Here is an 18,021-nt window from a genome sequence, read left to right as displayed (position 1 = left end):
GAAAATGGGCTAGATTATATCTCTAGAAGACCCCACTCTCTGCTCTCTTTACCTCACCCTCCAGGGGCCCCACATGGATGATCATGCCAACTGGTTCTAGCACACATTCTTGGATTTAGATGCCGTTGGGCTCCCAATGGTCTTCAGCAATCTATTTACCCATGTCTGGTGGACTCTGTGTCTCATTCCCCAGCAGCTACCTCAATCCTTTCCCTTATTCTCAAAACCCAGCACCTGCCCCATCCTGGTGTCCGGTGACCTCACTTTCTATCCTCTTGAGAAGTGTGAGCCGCCCACTGAGGACGCCTTCAGCTTCCTGCCTGTGTGCATCAAAACGCCTCTGTATCCACACTTCCCATTTCATCCTTTCTTCTAAGCTTCCTCCTCTACTCAATCCTATCCTTTTTGCAACTTTTGGCAGACCCGATCCATCAACCACTCCTTCTAACCTCCATCCTCAGTCTAGACTTATCCCTGGTTCCTTCTCCTCGGTCTACAAACATTCCCATCTACCCCACCCCAAGAAAGAAAATGCTTCCCTCAATCCTACTGCTCCTCAGCATTACCAGTCTTGCTTCTCCTCAAATGATTTAAAGTGGTGTATACTTACAAGCCCCCAATATTTCAGTCAGTAGTATCTGTGGGGTCTTTTTCCCTTTCAATGTTTCTTCATTCTCTTGCCCTTCCCAACCACTACTCCTTCCCGCCCCCCCCCCCCCCCCCCCCATGGCTTGCTAATCATGCTGGTCTGAAGATGACATGGGGCAGCAAGGTTCCAAGTGCTTTATAACCATGACGCCCCGCCCCCCCCCCCCCCCCCAAGGTTCTCTACCTTCGCTCTTGAAATAGTTTCCTTTGCTGGGCATCTCAAACCTCATGGCTCCCTAATCATCTTTGTGCCGTCACCTCTCAAATTAGGATCACTAGACCTCACCTCTCTCTCTAGCTGCTGACCTACATTGCCAGTGCACATTTCTACTTGAACGGCTTGCCAAGCACCTTCAACTCAATCCAAGCCAATTCATCATTGTCCCACCAAACCAGTTCTCCCTGCTGCTTTCTTTACCTCGGTTTGACACCGTCGTCCTTCCAAGCACCCTTTCTTTCCCTTGTTGTTCATATTTGAGCAGTTTTTAAGACCTATAAATGCTGCCTCAATCATAACTCTTTATACACTGTCATTTCTCTCAGATCCCAGTGCCAACACCCTTGTTCAGTCCATCATAGTGGTCTCATTATTTAAATAGCATCCTAGTTAGTCTCCCTCACTCTAGTCTCTTCCTTTTTTAAAAAAAAATTATTTATTTATTTATTTTTGGCTGTGTTGGGTCTTCGTTTCTGCGCGAGGGGTTTCTCCAGTTGTGGCGAGCGGGGGCCACTCTTCATCACGGTGCGCGGGCCTCTCACTATCACGGCCTCTCTTGTTGCTGAGCACAGGCTCCAGACTAGTCTCTTCCTTTTAAGACGCCCGTTCCTCCAAAGATATGAAGTTAATCTTTTAAATCAAGGCAGAATCATGTCACTTCCTGGTCCAAAAAATATCAGTGGGTCCCTATTGTCAACCAAGTGAAGGATAAACTCCATGGTATGGAATCCAAGTCCTTTCTAATATGGCTTCAAATACTTTCTGACCTTACCTCATTCTAACTTCTATACCCTATTTTTCCATTCAAAACTACTTACTGGACTCCAAACCTTGGCTTATACTGTGTCCTACCTCAAATGTCTTATCGTTTTACCCTATCAAGCCCATCAAAATCTTCTTTTTTTTTTTTTTTTTTTTTTGCAGTACGCAGGCCTCTCACTGTTGTGGCCTCTCCCGTTGTGGAGCACAGGCTCCGGATGCACAGGCTCAGCGGCCATGGCTCACGGGCCCAGGTGCTCCGCGGCATGTGGGATCTTCCCAGACCGAGGCACGAACCCGTGTCCCCTACATCGGCAGGCGGACTCTCAACCACTGCGCCACCAGGGAAGCCCCCCATCAAAATCTTAATCATCATTCATAACCCAATTAAACGATGGCAGAGGACCCAAACAGACATTTTTCCAAGAAGACATACAAATGGTCAGTGGGTGTGTGAAAAGATTAATCATCAGGGAAATGCAAGTCAAAACCACAGTGAAATATTACCTCACACCTGTTAGAATTACTATTATCAAAAAGAGAAGGGAGGGGCTTCCCTGGTGGCCCGGTGGTTAAGAATCTGCCTGCCAATGCAGGGGACGTGTGTTCGAGCCCTGGTCCAGAAAGATCCCACATGCTGTGGAACAACTAAGCCCGTGCGCCACAACTACTGAGCCTGCGCTGTAGAGCCCACGAGCCACAACTACTGGAGCCCATGTGCCACAACTACGGAAGCCCATGTGCGACTAGAGCCTGTGCTCCGCAGCAAGAGAAGCCACAGCAATGAGAAGCCCGCGCACCGCAACGAAGAGTAGCCCTTGCTCGCCACAACTAGAGAAAGCCCTCATGCAGCAACAAAGACCCAACACAGCCAAAAATAAAGAAATAAAATAAAATTTTTTAAAAAATGGCAAGGGAATTCCATGGTGGTCCAGTGGTTAGGACTCCGCACTTCCACTGCAGGGGGCACGCGTTCAGTCCCTGGTGGGGAAACTAAGATCCTGCGTGCCACAGGGCAAGGCAGAAAAAAAAAAAAAGGCAAGAGATAAGTGATGGGAAGGATGTGAAGAAAAGAGAACCCTGTTGGTGGGAATGTAAACTGGTACAGCCACTATGGAAAATATTATGGAGGTTCCTCAAAAAATTGAAAATAGAACTGTCATACAATCTAGCAATCGCCTTTCTGGTTATATACCCAAAGGAAATGAAATCCGTATCTTGAAGAGATAGCTTCATCACATTCAACACTATTCACAATAACTAAGATATGGATACAACGTAAGTGTCTGTCAATAGATGAATGGATAAAGAATATATGTAGTTCATCCATGAAAAAGAAGAAAATCTTGCCATTTGTGACAACACAGATGAAGCTGGAGGACATTATGCTAAGTAAAATAAACCAGGTACTGAAAGACAAACTATATGGTATCACTTATATTTGAAATGTAAAAAAGTTGATCTCATGCAAGCAGAGAGGAGTATGGTGGTTGCTAGGGGCTGAGGGGTGGGGGAATAGGGAGATGTTGGTCAAAGAGTACAGACTCTCAGTTATAAGGTAAATAAGTTCTGGGGATCTAATGTACAACATGGTGAAAATAGTTAATAATACTGTATTGTATTCTTGAAAATTGCTTTTAAAATGGTACTTGGGGCTTCCCTGGTGGCACAGTGGTTAGGAATCCACCTGCCAGTACTGGGGACACGGGTTCGAGCCCTGGTCTGGGAAGATCCCACGTGCCGTGGAGCAGCTAAGCCCGTGCACCGCAGCTACTGAGCCCACGTGCCACGACTACTGAAGCCCGTGTACCTTCAGCCTGTGCCCCGCAGCAAGAGAAGCCACCGCAATGAGAAACCCGTGCACCACAATAAAGAGTAGCTCTCGCTCGCCACAACTAGAGGAAAGCCCACGTGCAGCAATGAGGACCCAATGCAGCCAAAAATAAAAATAAATAAATTTATATTAAAAAATAATAAAATAATAATAAAATGGTACTTATGTGAGATGACTGATGTTCTAACTTGACCATGGTAATTATTTCACAATGTATATCGAACCATCATGCTATACACCTTATGTATATCAATTTTGACTTGTCACTTATGCCTCAATAAAGCTGGAAAAATTATTTTTCTCCCTAAAAATTTTTTCACCATCATTCAAATTTTAGTTCATATTCACTGCCTCCTTTAAGCATTGCCAGATTTTTCCATTAGGAAGCTCTCTTCTTGTTTGGAGCTTCTCTGGAACCTATTACAATTTACCTAGTAACAAGACATAGAAAAATGTGCATCTTACCTCTGCTCCTCAATTGTAAGTAAGCTTATGTTTGACCTATCTTTGCATCTCCCCATACAGTGCCTCATACAAAGTATGGTTCCCATCACTAAGCACACTGCTCAGTTCAGCTGAATTTTTTCTTTTTATATCAAGACTTTTTTTTTTTTTGGACTGCGTTGGCCTTCATTGCTGCACGCAGGCTTTCTCTAGTCGTGACCAGTGAGGGCTACTCTTCGTTGTGGTGCATGGGCTTCTCATTGCGGAGGCTTCTCTTGTTGCTGAGCATGGGCTCTAGGGTGCTTGGGCTTCAGTAGTTGTGGTTTGAAGATTCAGTAGTTGTGGCTCGTGGGCTCTAGAGCACAGGCTCAGTAGCTGTGGTGTACGGGCTTAGTTGCTCCGCAACAAGTGGGATCTTCCCGGACCAGGGCTCAAACCCATGTGCCCTGCATTGGCAGGCAGATTCTTAACCACTGCACCACCAGGGAAGTCCCAGTTTCCTTCATTTTTTCCTTCCTTCCTTCCTTCCTTCCCTCCTTCCCTCCTTCCTTCCTTCCTTCCTTCCTTCCTAAATCAGATATCAGTTTTCAGTTTGTGGTTTTCTTTTAGCAGATATTTTAGTAATATTCCTCTTTATCCGGGGCACGAACCCGTGTCCCCTGCATCGGCAGGCGGACTCTCAACCACTGCGCCACCAGGGAAGCCCCCAAGACTTTTCTTTGATAAAGGGAACAGTAGATTGATTTACCCTCTGGAAGAAGTCCCTTGTCCTGTGGCAGACCATCAACAAACAGCTCACTGACTGGCACCAGACCACAGACCACACTTCTGGTAGTGCTGCCCTGGGTCACAGTACCTTCCAATACATATTTTAAATGAATAAGTACTCTGGTCATTGGGCAGTCTTACTCTTCTCTATTAAAAGTCATTGCCAGTAATCTTATTGACTAACTAAATACTTTTCACTTAGTGTCACCTGCTAGTTCCTATCTATCTGTATTAGTTTCCTGTAATTTTTTTCATTGCTTCTTGATATAGAGTTTTTCACCTTGGCGAGTTAACATGAAGATAAGTATATCAAATATAATACACACAGGGCTTCCCTGGTGGCACAGTGGCTGAGAGTCCGCCTGCCGATGTAGGGTACACGGGTTCGTGCCCCGGTCCGGGAAGATCCCACATGCCGCAGAGCGGCTGGGCCCTTGAGCCATGGCCGCAGAGCCTGCTCATCCGGAGCCTGTGCTCCACAACGGGAGAGGCCACAACAGTGAGAGGCCCGCGTACAGCAAAAAAAAAAAAAAAATATATATATATATATATATAAAATACACAGAGAAAGAAACTTCTGGATTAGCAGATTAAGGACCTCTGCAAACCTACATCTCCACAAAAGCAATAAAAACGCTGCCAGAAAATGGTCAAAATCAACTTTTCAGACCTCTGGAATTTAAGAGAAGGCTTGCAACAATCCAAGAAGCATTAATTCAAGAAAAATCGCTGAATCTCGGTGAGAACAGCAAGCTTTGTGGTGTTTTAACTGCCCTTCCTCCACCCACCTCTTTCCAGCTCCACAGCAGCCTTTAAAACCAACAGCCTTGCAATTGTGTTAACCATGAAAACCAGTAGTCTAGCAACCAACCCAGTCTATCATAATGGGCTCAGAGCTCCCAATAATGCCCCATTCCCAGAGAACTGCATTATTTGACCTGTCTGGGAGTTCCCTGGAAACACTCACAAGAGTTTATCTTTATTTGACCTAATTCAGAGCTTGTTCAGTGAGAATAGCCTTTCCCCAGGGGCATTTATTGAAAATAACCAGCAATTTAAAAATTTGTCAGCTGCCTAAAGTAGTACTAATAGCTGGGGCAAATGAGAAGCTGACCAAAAAACTTGAAAAGCTGAATAATGAAATGTCCATAGGGACTTTGAAAACCTCCAAAATATTCTTGGGAATCTAAAGGCATAGGCCTGTGCAGAACTGTGTGCATGCTCAGGAAAGACTGAGAAGGCCCTGGTCTCTCACCTGTGATAACCTTGAGGCTCTGCACAACCCAGAAGGGGAAATTAAGGCAGAATCGTAAACGGCCTCTGGAACATTGAAAACATGCCCTGATGTGCACACAGAGCCCTTAAGCAAAGCTAGGAGACTTAATGGTTCAAGGCACTTAAGAAAATCTCAGACCAGTCATCAACAGACCAAGGATTCCATATTCAGAAAAACTATACTCCAAAAAACTGTAGGAGAAATTAAGACATTCCCAGATAAACAAATGAAAAATTAGGAGAATGCATTTTTCAGCAAACCTGCTTTACAGGAAATTTGAAGAGGGTCCTTTAGACTGAAGTGAAAGAACACTTTTGTTTTAAACTTCTCAATAAGTTTAAGTGGCTTAAACTTAATTGAAATCATATAAAGTATGTTCCCCACACACAGTGGAATTAAATTAGAAATTGTAACAGAAGTAAATTTGGGGGCTTCCCTGGTGGCTCAGTGGTTAAGAATCCGCCTGCCAACACAGGGTACACGGCTTCAAGCCCTGGTCCGGGAAGATCCCACATGCCGCGGAGCAACTAAGCCCACGTGCCACAACTACTGAGCCTGCGCTCTAGAGCCTGCGAGCCACAACTACTGAGCCCACGTGCTGCAACTACTGAAGCCCGTGCGCCTAGAGCCCATGCTCCACAACAAGAGAAGCCACCGCAATGAGAAGCCCACGCACCGCAACAAAGAGTAACCCCCACTCGCCACAACCAGAGAAAGCCCATGCGCAGCAACAAAGACCCAACGCAGCCAAAGTAAATACATTAATTAATTTAAAAAAAAAACACCTGTTGTTTGAATTTTTAAAAAAAGGAAGTAAATTTGGGAAATTCACAAATATGTGGAAATTAGGCAACTCACTTCTAAATAACCTATGGGTCAAAGAATAAAAAAAACAAGGAAAAAGTAGAAAATACTTTGAAATGAATGAAAAGTAAAACATACGCAAACTTACAGGATGCAGGTAGAGCAGTGCCTAGAGGGAAATTTATAGCTGTAAGTGCCTTTATTAAAAAAGAAGAATGATCTCAAAGCAATAACCTAAACTTTCACCTTAAGAAACTAGAAAAAATGAGCAAACTAAACCCAAAGCAAGCAGAAAGTAGTATGTAATGGACCTTAGAGCAGAAATAAATGAGATAGAGAATAGAAAAAATAATAGAGAAAATCAATGCAACCAAAAATTGGCTTTTTGAAAAGACAAACAAAATTGACAAACCTTCAGTTAGACTGACAAAAGAGCTCAAATTACTAAATCAGGAAGGAGAGGGGACATTATTGCTGACCTTACAGAAATAAAAGGAATTATAAGAGAATATTATGAACAGTTATATGTCAACATAGATAACTAAATGAAACGGAAAAATTCTTAGAAAGACAAATATAAGAGTTATCAACAAAATGGTGCTCTATTTATTTGCCTGTACAAAAATATGTATTTCCAAAGACAAACTGAAAATTAAGGAAGGTGATAGAACATTTTGAATATTGGTGAATGAGTCTGTCATATGCCTTCTTTTATTTCTTTGTTTTATTCTTAGGTTCCCCTCTAAACGTACAAGTGATTATCTAAATAGAATTAATGAAGGAGGGTTGAAGAACCTTGCCTCTTCGTTTAAATGTCCTCAGAAGGACCCCTCATTATATAAGTATAAATGAATAAATGTATTATTTGTTTCCAGAAGAGCAGTGCAACCCACAAGCTTGAGGAAATGGAAGACTTTCTCACCATGGTGAACTATGACATTGCGTCACAGGCTCTGCTAACACAAGCTGTAATTACTAGACGACCCAGTACTAGGTATGCACTTAAGAACTTACAAATTACGGCCTGCACCAGCAGGCAAAGCCTTACACACACCCCTGTTTATGAGCTTTTAGCAACCATTTACAAATCTGTGTATTTATTAAGTTTGTGGGATGCTGTAGCCTGCTTTTTTCAGTAGGATAAAAAAGGTTTATACAATTGTTTGGTAAATATCCAACCTCATAATTTTTCATCATCTGGTAAACTGTTTCATATACTGGTGCTAAATTTTCAGATGGTAGTAAGGCAAAGTTTCTATTGATCCATTTAGGAATATTTATTAGAGAATCTTTCTTTTTTAATTTATTGAAATATAGTTTGAAAGCAGGAGCTACTAGGTACATAAAATTCCTGAGAACTAAGATGCTTGGTACTTGAGAAAGAACCTTGATTGAGCAAATGTCAGGAAAGACCTTTTAAGACCCCGTGTGAGTCATTAAGACACAGTTGTGTTTGGAGCCCATCAACAAATACCAAGTACCATGTTCTTGCTGGACACAATAGCAATGTCTCAGGAAATCTATTTGTATTCACCTGGTCCTACACAGCCCAATTAAATAGCCACTGGCCACATTTAGCTACCGAGCACTTGAAATGTGGCTAGTCCTAATTAAGATGGGGTAGGAGTATAAAACACACACTGTATTCCAAAGGCTTAGTACCAAAAAGATGTAAACAATCTCAGTTATTTTAATATTGATTATATGTTGAAATATTGTGAGTGTATTAGGCTGAGTAAAATATATTATTAAAATTAATTTCACCTGTTTCTTTTTACTTTTTAAATGTGGCTACGAAAAAAATTCAAATGTACGTGCGTGGCTCACACTGCATTTTTCTTCTGGACAGTGAAGACCTAATGTGTTACAGACAACTTGACATTTCCAAAGGGAGAAGCCTGAAATTAACATCACAGATAGCAGGAACCCCAGAAATGCCTGCAGAAATCTTCCTGAAAATTCATCACAGAAATCTTTTGGAGAATGGAGTCAGGTTTTATCCATCATCTCTTTCTTTCTTTTTTTTTTCTTTCTTTTTTTTTTGCGGTACGCAGGCCTCTCACTGCTGTGGCCTCTCCTGTTGCGGAGCACAGGCTCCGGACGTGCAGGCCCAGCGGCCATGGCTCACGGGCCCAGCCGCTCCGCGGCATGTGGGATCTTCCCGGACCGGGGCACGAACCCGTGTCCCCTGCATCTGCAGGCGGACTCTTAACCACTGTGCCACCAGGGAAGCCCTATCCATCATCTCTTAATGCTGGCAGCGTTCAGAAGACTGAAGAGGTAGTTAGTAGGTTAAAAAACAAACACACAAACAAACAAACCAGACTACTGTATAAAGGATGCCCAGGCCTGGATCTAATTATAATTTGAGTCAGTCCCTGGAAAGGATGTCTGATAATGTTCTAGTTAATGGCCTAATGACCAACTTTGCCAGATTACCTGCCTCGATGTTTCAGCGCCATATTTATGGGCTTTTTCATTTCATTCAGTCACTTATTTCAAATAGTGATTGACAAGTGGAGAAAGGTCCCAAGGCACCCCTGACCCATATGAGAGCCATTCCGGAGCCACTGTGGCTTAGATTTAGACTCAGAGGAGCCTAGAGAGATCTCTTCTTCTCAGGAGCCACCTGGGATTTTCTGCTTTGAATAGCATCCCATAGAAGTTCACCCTGGGGCAGGTGCCTCCAGGGCCTCTACCACCCACCTGGGGTCAGTCGGGCAGAGCCTTTGACACACTGCCCCGGGGAGCCTAGCAAAGCTCTGTCCTTTGTTCCTCCAGGGGTCAAGCCCTGTGCTCCTTCCTCAATGCACTCCTACACACCCCAAACCAAACCAGGAAGACTTTGCAGACTTGGCAACCCAGGTTTCATTTAAGCTTGTAATATTTATTTTACTACCAATAAAGTCAAGCAAGTGCATTAAAGAAAATGTCTAAAATAGAGGACAGAGTTTTAAAAATCATAGTGAAATCAATCTAAATTCAGAAAATTCACTTACAGTAGTACCGACCACAAAAACAACTACTATTAACAATTATGTAATTGCCATTCAAGTCCTTTTTAGACATACTTGGGTTGTGTCAAAGTGAATATGTCTTTTAAATTTTTAGTAAGTTATTATTTGTTCATTCATTCATCCATCATCATGATTATCTGGGTATACAAATCTAAAAGCCACAGCCTCTGCCATCAAGAAGGTCTTTTGTCCAGGAAAAGGGGTTTTAAGCTTCTTTAGAAACTTGTTTTTTGGATCTCAACAGAATTCCGATATGTATATAATCCACACAGAAATCAGATAAGTGATGCTTTTTAAAAAAATTTTTATTGGAGTACAGTTGCTTTACAATGCTGTATTAGTGTCTACTGTACGGCAAAGTGAATCAGTTATACGTATATATGTATCCCCTCTGTTTTGGATTTCCTTCCCATTTAGGTCACCACAGAGCATTGAGTAGAGTTCCCTGTGCTATACAGCAGGTTCTCATTAGTTATCTATTTTATACCTAGTATCAGTAGTGTCTATATGTCCACCCCAATCTCCCAATTCATCCCACCCACCCCCATAAGTGATGCTTTAGTCGCAGAACCTAATTTCATAATTTCAAATTGGCAAATATCTATTTTGAAATACTAGTTTGTTTGTTCTCTCTATGCCCACATCACCCCACACCCTCCTCAGCTCAAGCAGGTCCAGGGCTTGGTTTTCCTTTGCCTCAGAAAGCTTTGCAGAACAGACAACAGGAGCTGTTCTAAGGCTCTTCCACCCTTTGAAGCGGTCCTCACCAGTGTTACACAAAGAGTGGTCCTCTGAGGAGCTGTGTGCTTGTTAGAAATGTGAACCTGTGCGTCCCACCTGGTCTCTGGAATCAGGATCTTTGAGGGGGAGACCCTGGAAATTCTTGCAACAGCCTCCTCGGGTGATGAGCACACACAGTACGGTGAGAGAGCCAGCGGTTAGAGGAAGTTTCCAGAGGCAGAGGGGAGGAAGGCAGAAGGCAGGGAACAGACTCCAGGGCTGGACCCAGGAAGCTGTTGAGACTTAGGTGAGGTGGTGCCGGCCAAGCCTCCCTGCCCTCCATGATAGGCAGGGAAGCGGTGTGTGAACGGACTTCAAGGCACCAGCAGAGACCTTGACAGTGAGGGTCAATGTGTCCACAGCGGACTCTGCTCATCGGGGCTCCTACTCAGTGCAGCCCTGGATTCTGGACCCCGTTGGAGCCCACTGCATTTTGCTGGGCGCCTGTGCAGACTGAGATACCCATCCTGGGACCGAGCCCACAGGCTGATTGACTGATGGCTGTGACTCACTTTGGAAAACTGCGCTTGGGCTCCAGGAGCCACATCTCCTGCCTAGGGTCCAACCTGAAAGCAGAACTGGGGTTTTGGGGGGGACGTGGGGAAAGCGACGAGGAAGGGGCAGGGCCACCTCTGTGTTCCTGCCCCTTAACTGGTCCCTCTGACGCGGCTCAAAATTTCCCTCTCGAGGGTCTCCAACCACAGGGCTGGCTTGGGGCTTCCCACTAACAAGAGAGAACGCCCAAAATAGGGACCACAGACTCAGATACTTTCAGGGTGGGCCAAGTAACAGGGGTGGCGAGGTTGAAAACGTGAAGTCACGTTATAACTTGAGAGTGCAGAGAAAATACAAGGCTTAGGTTGCTTGCCCTGAAGCCTTGAGATGAGCTTTTATTTTTTCTCTCTCTCTCTTTTCTCTTTTGGTCCCTTCACCCAAGGGGATATGGGGATTTATCTGCAGGATAAATACCTAGAAGCGGTACTGAGTGAATGCTGAGTAGGTACATTAATAATTTGTTTTAAAATTTTATTTAACCTTTTGACTCCTTCACCCATCTTTCCCACCCCTGTCTGCCACCTCTCCCCACCCCTGCAGCCCCAGTCTATCTGTTCTCTGTATCTATGAGCTTGGGCTTTTTTTGTTTGTTTGTTTTTAGATTCCACGTATCGGAGAGGTCATACAAGAAAGGCGTTTTTCTCTGTCTGCCTTATCTCACTTAGCATAATGCCCTCAAGGTCCATCAGTGTTGCTGCAAATGGCAAGATTTCATTTTTTATGACTAAATAATATTCCATCGTGTATGTACACCATGACTTCTTTATCCATTCATCTATCAATGGACACTTAGGTTGTCTCTATATCCCAGCTATTGTGAATAGTGCTGCAATGAACATAGGAGTGCTTGTATGTTTTCAAATTAGTATTTTTGTTTTATTTGGATAAATACCCAGAAGTGGAATTGCTGGATCATATGGTAGCTTTATTTTTAATTTTTTGAGGCACCTCCATACAATTTTCCATAGTGGCTGCATCAATTTACATTCCCACCAACAGTGCACAAGGTTTCCCTCTTCATATCCTCTCCAAAACTTGTTATTTGTTGTCTTTTTGGTAATAGCTATTCTAACAGGTGTGAGGTGATATTTCATTGTGATTTTGATTTGCATTTCCCAGATAAGTAGTGATGTTGAGCATCTTTTCATGTACGTGTTGGCCGTCTATATGTCTTCTTTGGGAAAATGTCTGTTCAGAACTTCTGAATTTTTTCTTAATCCGATTGTTTTTCTATTGAGCTGTATACATTCTTCATATATATTGGATATTAACCTTATCCAATACATGATTTGCAAATACTTTCTCCCATTCCATAGCTTGCTTTTTCATTTTGTTGATGGTTTCCTTTGCTGGATACAAGCTTTTTCGTTTGATGTAATCGTACTTGTTTATTTTTGCTTTTGTTGCTTTTACTTTTGGTATCAGAGTCGAAAAAATCACCAAGACCTATGTAAAAGAGCTTACCACTTACGTTTTCTTCTAGGATTTTTAAGGTTTCAGGTCTTACGCTCAAGTCTTTAACCCATCTTGAATTAATTTTTGTGTATGGTATAAGATAGTGGTGCAGTTTCACTGTTTTGCATGTGGCTGTCCAGTTCTCCCAACACCATTTATTGAAGAAACTGTCCTTTCCCCATTGTATATCCTTGCCTTCTTTGTTGCACATTAATTGACCATAAGTGTGTGGGTTTATTTCTGGGCTCTCTATTCTGTTCCATTGAACCATGTGTTTTAGTGCCAGTACCATACCATTACTGTATCTTTGTAATATAGTCTGAAGTCAGGGAGCAGGATACCTCCAGCTTTTTTCTTCTTTCTCAGTATTGTTTTGGCTATTTGTCTTTTGTGATTCCATACAACTTTTGTTCTAGTTCTGTGAAAAATGTCATTGGTATTTTGATAGGGATTGCATTGAATGTGTAGATTGCTTTGGGTAGTATGGACATTTTAGCAATATTAATTCTTCCAATCCATGAGCATGAATATCTTTCCTTTTTTGTGTGTCTTCTTCAGTTTCTTTCCTTAATGTCTTCTAGCTTTCAATATATCGATCTTTTACCTCCTTGCTTAAATTTACTCCTAGGAATTGTATTCTGTTTGATGCAATTGTAAATGGAATTTTTTTCTTAATTACTTTTTCTTATAGATCATTATTAATTTTTAGAATTAGAAATGCACTGTTTTTTTGTGCATTTATTTTGTATCCCACAACATTACTGAATCCATTTATTAGTTGTAAGGTTTTTTTGGGGTTTTTTTTGCGGTATACGGGCCTCTCACTGTTGTGGCCTCTCCCGTTGCGGAGCACAGGCTCCGGACGCGCAGGCTCAGCGGCCATGGCTCACGGGCCTAGCAGCTCCGCGGCATGTGGGATCTTCCCGGACCGGGGCACGAACCCGTGTCCCCTGCATCGGCAGGCGGACTCTCAACCACTGCGCCACCAGGGAAGCCCTAGTTGTAAGTTTTTTGATGGATGGAGTCTTTAGGGTTTTCTATGAAAGAGAAGATATTACAACTGATACCACAGAAATACAAAGGATCATAAGAGACTACCAGGAACAGTTATACACCAACAATTAAACAACCTAGAAGAAATGAATGCATTCCTAAAAACATATGACCTACCAAGAGTGAATCATGAAGAAATAAAAAATTCGAACAGACCAATTCCTACAAAGGAGATTGAATCAGTAATCAAACCTCTCGCAACAAACAAAAGTCCAGGGCTAGTCGGCTTCACTGGTGAATTCTATCCAACACTCAAAGAAGAATTAATACCAATCCTTCTCAAACTCTTCCAAGAAATAGAAGAGAAGGGAACTCTTCCAAACTCATTTACAAGGCCAGCATTATCCTGACACCAAAACCACACAAGGACTCCATTAAGAAAAAATAAAATTACAGGCCAATTACCCTGATGAACATAAATGCAAAACTCCTCAACAAACATTAGCAAACCAGGGGCTTCCCTGGTGGCGCAGTGGTTAAGAATCCGTCTGCCAATGCAGGGGATACGGGTTCGAGCCCTGATCAGGGAAGATCCCACATGCCACGGAGCAACTAAGCCCGTGCGCCACAACTACTGAGCCCGTGTGCCCAGAGCCCGTGCTCCGCAACAAGAGAAGCCACCGCAATGAGAAGCCCGTGCACCTCAACAAAGGGTAGCCCCGACTCGCTGCAACTAGAGAAAGCCCACGCACAGCAACGAAGACCCAATGCAGCCAAAAAAAATAATTAGCAAACCAAATTCAACATTACATTAAAGGATCAAGTGGCATTTATTCCGGGGATGCAAGGCTGTTTTAACATCCACAAATCAGGCAGTGTGATACACCACATTAACAAAATGAAGCCTAAAAATCATATAATCATCTTAAGAGATGCAGAAATAGCTTTTGACAAAATTCAACATTCATTAATAAAAACTCACAACAAAACAGGCATAGAGGGAACATACCTCAACACCGTGAAGGCCATATATGGCAAGCCCACAGCTAACATCATACTGAAAGGTGAAAAGCTGAAAGCTTTACCTCTAAAATCAGGAACAAGACAAGGATGCCCACTCTTGCCACTTTTAGCCAACATAGTATTTGGAAGTCCTAGCTAGAGCAATTAGACAAGCAATTGTTTAATTAGACCACCACCCAAAAGAACAAAGAACTGAAGAATTCTTGCATACCTGAGATTGTAAAATTGTAAACTGAGATACTCCCCCACTACATGTATTATAAAGTCAAAAAATGAGAAAAAGAACCATCTCAATGAATACAAAATTCTTTAATGGGGGTAATGATTGACACTTTCTGTCTTTTATCAACCTCACCCTCTAAGGTATTTCTTTTTTTTTTTGCGGTACGCGGGCCTCTCACTGTTGTGGCCTCTCCCGTTGTGGAGCACAGGCTCCGGACGCGCAGGCTCAGCGGCCATAGCTCACGGGCCCAGCCGCTCCGCGGCACGTGGGATCTCCCCGGACCGGGGCACAAACCTGTGTCCCCTGCATCGGCAGGCGGACTCCCAACCACTGTGCCACCAGGGAAGCCCCAAGACTTTGCAGTTCTAACAAATTCTTAGGTGATGCCAATAATGCTGGTCCAAGAACCACTAGAGCCAACTGTGGCTACCCTCTGTGGCCTGCCTTGACCTATGAACTTGCAAAGAGGAAGTACATTCCCTCCTCACAGGTCTTCTGGGCTCAAGCCAGGGTTGAACCATTGCCCAGCTTTCAAACTAGAACTGACTGCACATTACAGTCATCTAGGGACCTTTCTGTAAGCTAAGGATGCCTCGGCCCCATTTCTGGAGAATCTGATTTAACTGGTCTGGGCTGGGACCTGGATAAAAGCTTGTTGGAGCTTCAATTATCACTTTAAGTTAGTGGCTCAATGCTGGGTATTTGCAACACCGGAGATATTTTTAAACAATTACCTTGGCCTGGCTCCACTCCCAATGATCAGAATCTCCAAGGAGAGTGGGCCTGGAGTTTTGTTTTTGTTTTTAATTAATAGCACTTGTATGTTTACAGAAAAAGTAAACAGAAGGTCCAAAGAGTTCCCATATACTCGCTCCCCCATCCTGCACCATTCCCCTAGTAGTAATACCTTGCATCGGTGTGGTATATTTGTTACAACTGATGATTGATGACTACTGATACGTTATTTTTTTTTTTTACAGTTTGACAGTTTCTTATTGGTGATACATTATTATTAACTAAAGTCATTAGTGTACATTAGGGTTCACTCTGTGTTGTACATTCTATGGTTTTGCCAATTGTGTAATGTCACATATCCGCCATTGCAGTATCACATACAATGGTTTCAGCTCTGGTATTTTTAAGTTTTTTTAATTTTTATTTATTTATCTATTTAGGCTGTACCAGGTCTTAGTTGTGGTATGCATGGGATCTAGTTTCCTGACCAGGGATCGAACCTGGGCCCCCTGCATTGGGAGCATGGACTCTTACCCACTGGATCACCAGGGAAGTCCCAGTATTTTTTTAAAAAAAAAACACCCCAGGAGATTCATAGGTATAGCCAAGCTGAGAACGACTGACTTAACCAGGAATCAGGAACAAAATAACTGAGAACTTTCTCATGATTGTTATTTTTTTTAATTCCTCATCTGATTCTCGGTAATGATCAACAGCAAAATAAAAAGGGAGCAGGGTGTCAATTTGAATTAAAAAGCAGTAAAAAGATGCACACCCAAACACAACCATTCTGATATTATTCACCTGTCATATTGGCAAAGTTCAAAAAGTTTGCTAACACACTACATCGAACGGTACTCTCAGACACTGCTAGTGGAACGGAGTTTGGTAAAACCTCTCTGGAGGAGCATTTTGGTAATATCTACCAAAATTGCAAATGTACTGACCTTTGCACTCACCAATTCTACTTCTAGAAATCTATCCTATAGATAAATGTGCAAACTGGCATATGTGCAAAATTGTTTGTAATGACAAGATTGATAATAACCTAAATGTCCAGTGCTGCCAGTGGTTGCAGCTTTGGACGGGGCTGGGGGTTAGGGGTTGGGGGTGGGAACTAGCTGAGGCCTGAAGCCGGTAGAGAGAAAATTAAAACCAAGAAGCTGGGGTGGGTCTAAGGGCTCAACAGCTGCAAGCCTGTTCCTATTAGTCTGTGAACTCCTCTGAGCAACAAACCTGTAAGTAATCATAAGAGTTTTAACTCAAACAGTACAAAAGAGCTATTTTGCTTATTGAACAAACATGGATTACACACATGATGCTGTGTTAGCTGAGGCAGGCTCATGAAACCAGCAAAGACACAATCCTGGCTCTCAGGAAACTCGCAGTATTATAAGAAGACAAAAAACTGTATTTGGAAAGCAGTATTGCTGGTACAACATTGATGCATAAGCAAAACATACACAAGCAGCAGGGAAATTAGGGGCACCCAAGTTTGCTTTTAGGAACCAGGGAAGGTTCCACAGAAGAAATAGCTTTTGAGTTAAACCTTGAAGGCGAGGATGGCATTTGCCAGGCAAGAGCCAGGAGCAGGAGAATCTCAGGAAGAAGTGAATCAATGCGCAAGACATAGCATGCAAGGGCAAACACCTGTTCTGGGAACTGCTTGTAAAGCCTATCATGGGGGGGGGGGGGCCTAGGACCTGTCCCCCAGCCTGCCATGACCACCGTAACTTATCTCCTTTATTCTATGCTTGGGACAAGGGGAAGGCCTCAAGCCTTGGGATCCTTTCAGACTTTTAAAATTAGTTTCCTAATGGAAAAGGGAGAGGAGATCCAACTTCAGGGAGAGCTTATGGGCTGTGGGCTGCATTTCGGAGCAGAGCTTTAAAATGCAGTCCAAGAAAGACTTATAACAAAGAGGACACAGAAGAGGGTGTCAGGCCCAACAAAACGCCTGGTGTGAGTGACAGCAACCTACTTCCTGCAAAGAAGGTTCTTGTGCAAAGAAGGAAGATGAATCACTCAGAAATCAGTGTTCTAAACTTCTTTTCCTGTAGCAGTAAGGCTTCCTTTCCAAGGCAGTTTCATATGGACTGTCACCCAGTTTTTATTTCCAAACAATACATTTTCTCTTTTTATATGTTTATTGCTGTACCATTCCAATGCTCATCTATACAAGTAGTTTGATGCACTCACTTCAATGTTACAGACTATACACAAAATACCAAAATCAATTAGCATTACAAAATCGGTAACAAATAGTATCTGGAAAATCTGTGCAGCTTTGGCGTTTTTAAGCTGTTTTTCAATGTTTTAGAGAAGCAAGGCCTTTGCCACGTGCCTTGCACAGTGAATTCTTCATAAACATCCGTTCAGCGATTTTACACAACCAGGTTCCCGCGCCTCTTGGCCGGCTCGCGGAGAAGTTTCCCGTTTCTCGGGCTGTCACTTCCCATCCCCCCGCCTCGGCCCGCAGGGTCCTGGGGC

The sequence above is a fragment of the Lipotes vexillifer genome, unplaced genomic scaffold (assembly GCF_000442215.2).
Source record: "Lipotes vexillifer unplaced genomic scaffold, Lipotes_vexillifer_v1.1 scaffold177, whole genome shotgun sequence".
NCBI lineage: Eukaryota > Metazoa > Chordata > Mammalia > Artiodactyla > Lipotidae > Lipotes > Lipotes vexillifer.
The sequence above is the reverse complement of the archived record's forward strand: the minus strand, read 5'-3'. Positions refer to the sequence as shown.